Below are 7,763 nucleotides of genomic sequence, written 5' to 3' on the forward strand. Positions count from 1 at the left end.
ACATGCAATGTGAAAAGCAGTAAGTACTCTGGACACTGAGCGGAAAGAAAGCGGCACGGCAGAACGAAGCGTTCCCCGCACTGGGCACCTTGAGCAATCTTAGTGACGGTATTGGCGACACCACGGACCCGGAGCGCCCAAACGTAAGCTGGAACCAACCGTGGCGATGTGTTGAATGGTGAAGGGTAGAAACCGCGAACGGTGGCCGTCGCAGCCCAGGTCAAGCTTCGGCGGATGGGCCCCTTGTCTGTCCTCCAGGCAGGGAGCTCCGGGACCTCTTCAGCTGCCAGGGTAAGGTTGACGAAAAAAGTACCCCCGTCTCCCTGCTTTTATACTATGCTATACGGCAAATTCTAAACCCCCCCCCAAAGGTGATCGGCCCCCGAGAAGGGGCTGCACCGAAGAATCTTTTCCTGCTTTGCCTTCCATCTCGCTCCCAAAGCCAGATAACTACCCTCGTTTTTTGATCCTAGAATCTGTATACAAATCAAAGCCGGTTACCTCTCAATCCGTATTTCTTGTTTCGGAATTCCTTGAAGGTATCATCGGCGAAACATACGACGCCAAAAAGCTCAGAACTGGTGAAGTGCTAGTTGTAAAAACTTAGCAGCAATCCACAATCCTCCTGAAACAAACCCGCATGGCAGATCTGGAGATTAGGGTCACACTCCACCGCAGCCTCAACAGCTCTCAGGGTGTGATCTCTGAGGCAGATCTCATTTTCGAAACCGATGCCGACCTTCTGGAAGGCTTAAGGGATCAGTCAGGCCGTCACGGCTGTAAAGCGCATATCCATACGACGCGATAACAAGCAGATAGCAAAAAAAACATTATCCTTACCTTCGATCGATCCACCCTGCCAGACTCCGTCGGTAAATGCCGGTTACATACATTGTTCTCTCCGCCCGTACATCCGGAACCCACGGCGCTGCTTCAAGTGCCAACGGTTAGGGCATTGCACAAACTCTTGCCGTGTCCGACTTACCTGCGCTAACTGCGATCAGCATGATCATCCCTTAGACAATTGTGAATCTGAAACCTTCACCTGTGCCAACTGCGAAGGACCCCATGCAGCGTACTCGCAAAAATGTGAAAAGTTTAAGCAGTTGAAGCAGATAATTCATGTCAAGGTAACAGAGAACATCACCTTCCCAGAGGCGCGAAAGAGGTTCGCCTCTTTACTCCTGGGGAGGTACGCCGACGCAGCTCGCCGAGGGGCGGAGCGGCGTCTTGTTTCGGCGGGGACCCAGTACCGCGAGTCGGACTTGGTCCCGCTCCTGCCGCCCCCTGGGTTGCCTCCGGTGGCTCAACCCACCACTCCGCCGCTCGCTGAGCCAGCAGCGGTTGTGGTGGCATCCGTGTCCGCTGAGGATGCTGCTGCACCCACTGTTTCCTCCTCTCCACCGGCCCGAAGCACATGCGAGGGCCCGGAGGTGATAGAGATGGAGGAAACGGCAGCAGTTCCCACCTCAGCCGCACCGCCTGTGCCACCTGGGGCGCTCCTGACGCGCTCGGCGGTCGCGGCCAAAACGAAGGGAACCGCAAAAGGTGCCAAGTTCGCGGGGTCAGGTACGGCGGGTACCCCTTCCAAATTTGATGATGAGATGGATGTGGGACCTTTGCTGTCTCTTTCGCAGCGCAAGGAGCGGGTCCCTCCATCTAAACCTCCAGAGAAGGTAAAAAAAACTCTTCCAGGAGTGCAAGCCCCGAAAGACCGTACGTAAATGGTCACACTCCAGTAGCTCTAACACATCATAATGGGAAGAGAAAACATAGTTCAATAGAACGGCAGAGGCCTTCTGAATAATCTTGATGAAGTGTATAAGATTCTGCAAGATAGTCAGCCAAGTTTAATGTGTGTCCAAGAAACAAACTTAAATTCTAATCAATCAATTTTTTTAAATAGCTATATCGTGTTCAGAAAGGATAGGGTTGGCTGCACACACTCTTCGGGTGGTGTAGCCATAATAGCCCGAGAATGCTTGCATGCCACCCTATCGCCCACAACACCGTCCTTGAGGCTGTAGCAATACGAACAATAATTTTATTAGGTTGATAACGGTATGCTTTATTTACATTCGTCATGATTTTGAACTCTCCAGCTCTGACTTCGAGTCGCTGGTCGACCAGCTGACTGAACCATATACATCATAACAGGCGACCTTAATGCGCAGAACTCTCTTTGGGGCTCTCCTCGCACAGATGCCCCAGGTCGCCTGATAGAGAAATTCTTACATCTTCAGGAGCATGCGTCTTCAACAAAAATAAGCCCACATACGTTAATATAGGTGTCACAAACTCGAGCGTACGACGTCTAAAAGTATCGTATAAATTTTTCATTTTATTGTACAGCGCCTAACTCTTCTTCAGTTGTCCGATTCATTCAGTTCGGCTCTATTCGCCCCGAGACAAGGCTGGAACTTTCGCGAACGAAGAGGCGGTAACACGATGACCCGCCGGCTCGCCGGCAAGAAAACAACAAAAATAAAACCTCCGCCGCACCGGTTTCGTCGAAGCTTCCAATACTTTCGAGGAGGTGTGGGTGGCCTTGCCAGTGCTAAAGCGCGATGACGATTCTAGAAGGGAGAAAGGGAGAAGTTATTCACTGACGGCGGCGGGCGCGTTGTGTGTTGTGCTCTCTCTCTCCGCGCCGGCACGGTTCTAAAAAGAGAAGCCGCGCCTAAGCTAACGAGCTACGTTTGGACGTCGTGATTGACAACGGCACCTGCCAGTTTGTACATCACACCATCGGCGACCCGCGCCCTGGAGGACTCCAACGTACTCCCGGGCCTCGAATCACCGTGATCGTCTCGGACGGCCTGGCCTACAGCGAAGCCACGATTCCCAGGAAGCCGAATCGTCGCCGACAACGGTGCATCGTCCGGCCCGGCTGGTGAATATGCTGGGACTCAGTCTCTCATATGCATCGAACTGTTTCTTTTTTTAAACTACTCCGCTTCGTAATATGCATGTGTTAACGCTCCTGTTTGTATCATTTTGTCTAATTGGACCGTTTCTTGTATTTGAATTCCATCTAAGTTGTCTGTCATTATCGATCCGTTACCTAGTGCTTGTGTTTGTAACTTGCCTGTCTAAATATAAGTCTTTGTGCTGTTTTTCGTTCAGGGATCTTGCTCATTCTTGCCGCTCTGGTCGGCGAAAGCCGCACATCAGACGGCCACCCCCTTTGTCACCTGTGCCCTGTTGATTCGGTGGGGTTGGTTGGCTCTCTAGAGTCGACTCCTCATATCTCTGGCAGTGCACTCTAATTTAAGGAAACGGGTTACAATTTCTGGCGTCCGCGACAGGACGTCTGATGTGAGCGGTAGGGAGGAGAAAGAGCCTGGAACTTTTTTGGCATAGGTTGCTACTACCTTTATAAGCGGGTGCTCTTTTTCACTTGCTCTGTGTAGATATACCTAGCTAGAGGCTAGAGTATTGTGGCTAGATTGCGATACATTTGCAATCATGGATTTAGAGAAAATCGTAGCGTTGGGCTGTCAGCTGGGCCTGTCAGGGGCCGAATTACGAAAGTGGGTCGCGCAGAAAGAAAAAGAAGAAAACGAGAAAGCTGAGAAAGCAAGGCAGGCAGCACGAGAAGAAAGACAGGCAGCACGAGAAGAGGCTGAGAAGGCTGAAAGAGAAAGAGAGAAAGAATTTCAGAGACAACTTCATTTGGAGCGAGAGAAAGCGGAGCTAGAAGAGAAAGCCCGCCAGGCAGAGGCAGAAAGGGAGCGAGCGAAAGCGGAGCGAGAAGAGAAAGCACGCAATGATGAGGTAGAGAAATCAAAAACAGAAATCGAGGCACTGCGTTTGGAGAGAGACTCTACGCCAGCCGATCGGAGCATAACAGAAGAAAATAACGGCGTACGCCTGAACCCCAGCAAGCTCCTTGTGGCATTTGACGAAAAAAAGCCGGGATGATCTCGACGCTTACATTCGTCGGTTCGAAGGAATAGCCAGAAGCCAAAACTGGCCGGAAGACCAATGGTCTTCCGGCCAGTTTAAGCGGCGAAGCACTGAGCGTGTTTGGGAGATTGACCCTGAGGACGCCGCTGATTACAGCAAGGTCAAGGCCGCGCTGTTGAAAAGGTTTCGCTTCACAGTAGATGGCTTCCGAGAGAAGTTCAGAAGTGAAACGCCCGCAGATGGCGAAACCGCCTCACAATTTGCGGCTCGCCTGAGCCACTACTTCGACCGCTGGACAGAGCTAGCCGAAATAGGAAAGGCGTATGCATCACTGCGGGAGCTGCTGATAAAAGAGCAATTTCTGAATGGGTGTCACCCAAGTCTTTCTCTGTATCTGAAAGAAAGAAGAGTGACATCTCTTGCCGAAATGCTGGAACTGGCCGACCAGTACCTTGAGGCGCAGATAAGCACCAATCTAGGAAGGGCAAAAAGGGACAAAAGAGAAGACTCTGGACGCGTTGAGCCGGAGAAGAAAACGGCCGGTCAGAAGCCCCCGCCCAAGTGTTACCTGTGTAACAAGTTGGGACACCACGCAAATAACTGCCGGAGCAATTTCGCGGGAAGCAACGCTCCAAAATGCTTCAAGTGCGGGCGTCACGAACACAGGGAAGATGTTTGCAGGAGCAACAACAAAGTGCGTCAAGTTTCGTGCGTCTACGCACCACCTAAGCAGCCAAAGCCCGACGAGATCAGCGAAGGCTTTGTAGAACTCAAGAATGGCAAGATCCCGGTCGTGAACGCGGTCATTATGACGGGATCGCAGTTCCGAGGGGAGCCTATGCCCGTTGCTCAGGGAAAGTTGGCCGATCAAGATGTTTCGGTTTTGCGTGACACAGGATGCAACCTAGTGATCGTGCGAAAAGACCTGGTACGAGATGAAGATCTCGCAGGGGAGACTAGCCCCGTGTATTTAGCGGACGGCACCATTCGGAATTTGCCCGAGGCTCAGATCGAGGTACAGACTCCATACTACAGCGGAAGGGTTAACGCCCTCTGCATGAAGACGCCGCTGTACAACCTCATTCTCGGCAACATCAACGGAGTGAGAGCCCCCGACGACCCCATAACTTCACCGACCCAGGAAGATATACCCCCAGACACGATCACACAGCAAGCTATGGACGAGCCACACCCCGATGTCTCGGCCGAAGGGGAAGTCGCGGCCGTGGTAACACGAGCACAGTCACAAACGAAGGCGCGACGCTTTCAGCCGTTAAAGACTCCTGCGCCGACGTCCGAACCACTTGAAGAGTGCAGTTATGCCGAAGACCAAGAAAAGGACCACTCTTTGAAATCCTGCTTCGCACAAATCGGCAAGGAGACGAAAAACTCGAAGAATAAGCATAAGATCGAGTTCAAGCTGGAAGATAACCTCCTTTACCGGCGATTCACCGAGAAGAGCGGTCGGGAAATACGGCAACTAGTCGTCCCCATAGGCCGCCGACCAACCGTCCTGAAAACGGCCCACGATGGCATTGGCTGGCCACTTGGGTGTGGAAAAAACGAAGGACCGGATACTGGAAGACTTTTACTGGCCGGGTATCACAGCAGACGTGAAGAGGTTCGTCGCTTCGTGTGACATTTGCCAACGAACGATCCCCAAGGGAAGAGTGCCACGAGTACCCCTGGGAAGGACGCCGGTTATAGAAACACCGTTCCACCGAGTGGCGATTGACATTGTCGGTCCGATCCACCCACCGTCGAAGGCTGGAAACCCATTCATCCTCACGCTGATGGACTGTGCAACCCGGTACCCGGATGCCATTGCACTGCCAAGCATCGATACGGAACGCGTCGCCGAAGCGCTAGTTGAGATGTTTTCTCGCGTGGGAGTCCCCAAACAGGTGTTGAGTGACAGGGGGACCAACTTCAGATTCGAACTCGTGAAGGAAGTGGCGCGGCTGCTCTCAGTACGCCAACTCCACACTAGCCCATACCACCCGATGGCCAACGGGATGGTTGAAAAGTTCAATGGAACCTTAAAACTCATGTTGAAGCGAATGTGTGTGGAGAAACCCCGGGACTGGGATCGTTACCTAGCTTCACTACTCTTCGCGTACAGAGAAGTGCCGCAAGCAAGCCTCGGATTCTCTCCCTTCGAGCTACTGTACCGCCGCCACATCCGAGGTCCCTTGTCCATCCTTAAGGACATATGGAGTAATGAAAGTCTGGATGAGGAGACCAAAACTACGTATCAACATGTTCTCGACCTTCGTAACAGGCTGAATGAAACCTGTCGCGTAGCGCACGAAGAACTCGAGAAGGCAGGGGCCCGTTATGCGAAGTTGTACAACCGAAAGACGAGGAATCGACGATTCCAGACCGGAGACAAAGTCTTAATCCTGCTCCCGACAGATAACAATAAGCTCCTTCTCCACTGGAAAGGACCATTCGAGGTGAAAGAAAAAAAAAGGGAAGCTGACTACGTCATCGAGACACCCAGTGGGCCCAAAATCTTTCACGCCAACCTGCTGAAGAAGTACGAAGAAAGGAAACCCAACCCCGAAAAGACAATGTGTAACGCGATATGCGGCGTGCCTGAAACTAGTGAAGAAAGCAGCATGCCGTTCCGGAATTTGCCAAGACGGAAGGCATCGGTGACGTCAAACTTTCGCCGCACCTTGCAACAACGCAAAAGGCCCAAATTGAGGCAGAACTGAAGCAACATGCTAAGATTTTCTCGAACGTTCCAAGAAAAACTAATTTGGTAGAATGCCACCTGGAGCTCACCACCGACACCCCGGTTCACGTAAAACAATACCCACTGCCGTTTGCTACGGTGGAGAACATGGAGAGAAGGAAGTGCAGGACATGAAGGCCCTGGACATCATAGAAGAATCAGTGTCCCCGTATAACTCCCCGGTGTTGCTGTTGAAAAAGCCCGACCACACCAATCGGTTCGTCGTAGACTACCGAAAACTCAATAACATACTAGTCGCCGATTCAGAACCAATGCCCCGAGCCGATGCCGTAGTTGCGGCCGCAGGCGGCAAAAAGTACTTTTCCAAATTGGACTTTGTAAAGGGGTACTGGCAAATTCCTCTTTCGGAGGAGTCCAAACCCAAGACTGCCTTTTCCACAACGTCGGGACTTTACCAGTTCCGTTACATGCCGTTCGGAATCAAAACCGCTCCCGCCGTCTTCGCCAAGCTGATGCGGAGATTCGTCAACGGTGTCCCCGGGGTTAATCATTACTACGACGACGGCTTAATTGCCAGCAGCACGTGGGAAGAGCACGTTGCATCCCTCCGAGAGCTTTTCAGCCGAATTGAAGCGGCTGGACTGACCGTACGACCAAGCAAGTGTGAGTTCGGGGCAACAGAGATCGACTTCCTCGGGCATCGAATTGGGCAAGGAGAACTAGCCCCGCTGAAAAGAACCTGGAAAAGATCTAGACAGCGCCGGCTCCGAAAACAAAACGGCAAGTTCGGGCATTCCTCGGCCTAACAGGCTATTATCGCGAATTTATTCCGAACTATGCCGAGATTAGCGAACCGCTAACCGAACTCACCAAAAAAGGGGAAACAACATCATCAAGTGGAGTACCGCCCAAGAAGAAGCCTTCCAAGAGCTCAAACGGCGCATCTCTAGCACTCCTATACTTAGACTCCCAGACTTCACTAAGACATTCGTGCTCCGCACTGACGCCTCTCAAACCAGCCTCGGCGCCGTCCTTATGCAACGCTACGACGGCACGCTTCACCCTATAGCGTACGCCAGCAGAAAACTTGTGCCCCGAGAGGCCTCTTATAGCACTATTAAAAGAGAATGTCTTGCCCTTGTTTGGGGAGTCC

General features: G+C 52.1%; 1 pseudogene; it reads left to right on the forward strand.

Annotated features, from left to right (window-relative positions):
- Positions 1-234: 234 nt before the first annotated feature.
- On the forward strand, positions 235-7,333 carry LOC144163917 (uncharacterized; annotated as a pseudogene).
- Positions 7,334-7,763: the final 430 nt, after the last annotated feature.

This window comes from Haemaphysalis longicornis, unplaced genomic scaffold (assembly GCF_048455015.1).
Source record: "Haemaphysalis longicornis isolate Haplotype H1 unplaced genomic scaffold, Haemaphysalis longicornis Haplotype H1 scaffold_13, whole genome shotgun sequence".
Taxonomy (NCBI): domain Eukaryota; kingdom Metazoa; phylum Arthropoda; class Arachnida; order Ixodida; family Ixodidae; genus Haemaphysalis; species Haemaphysalis longicornis.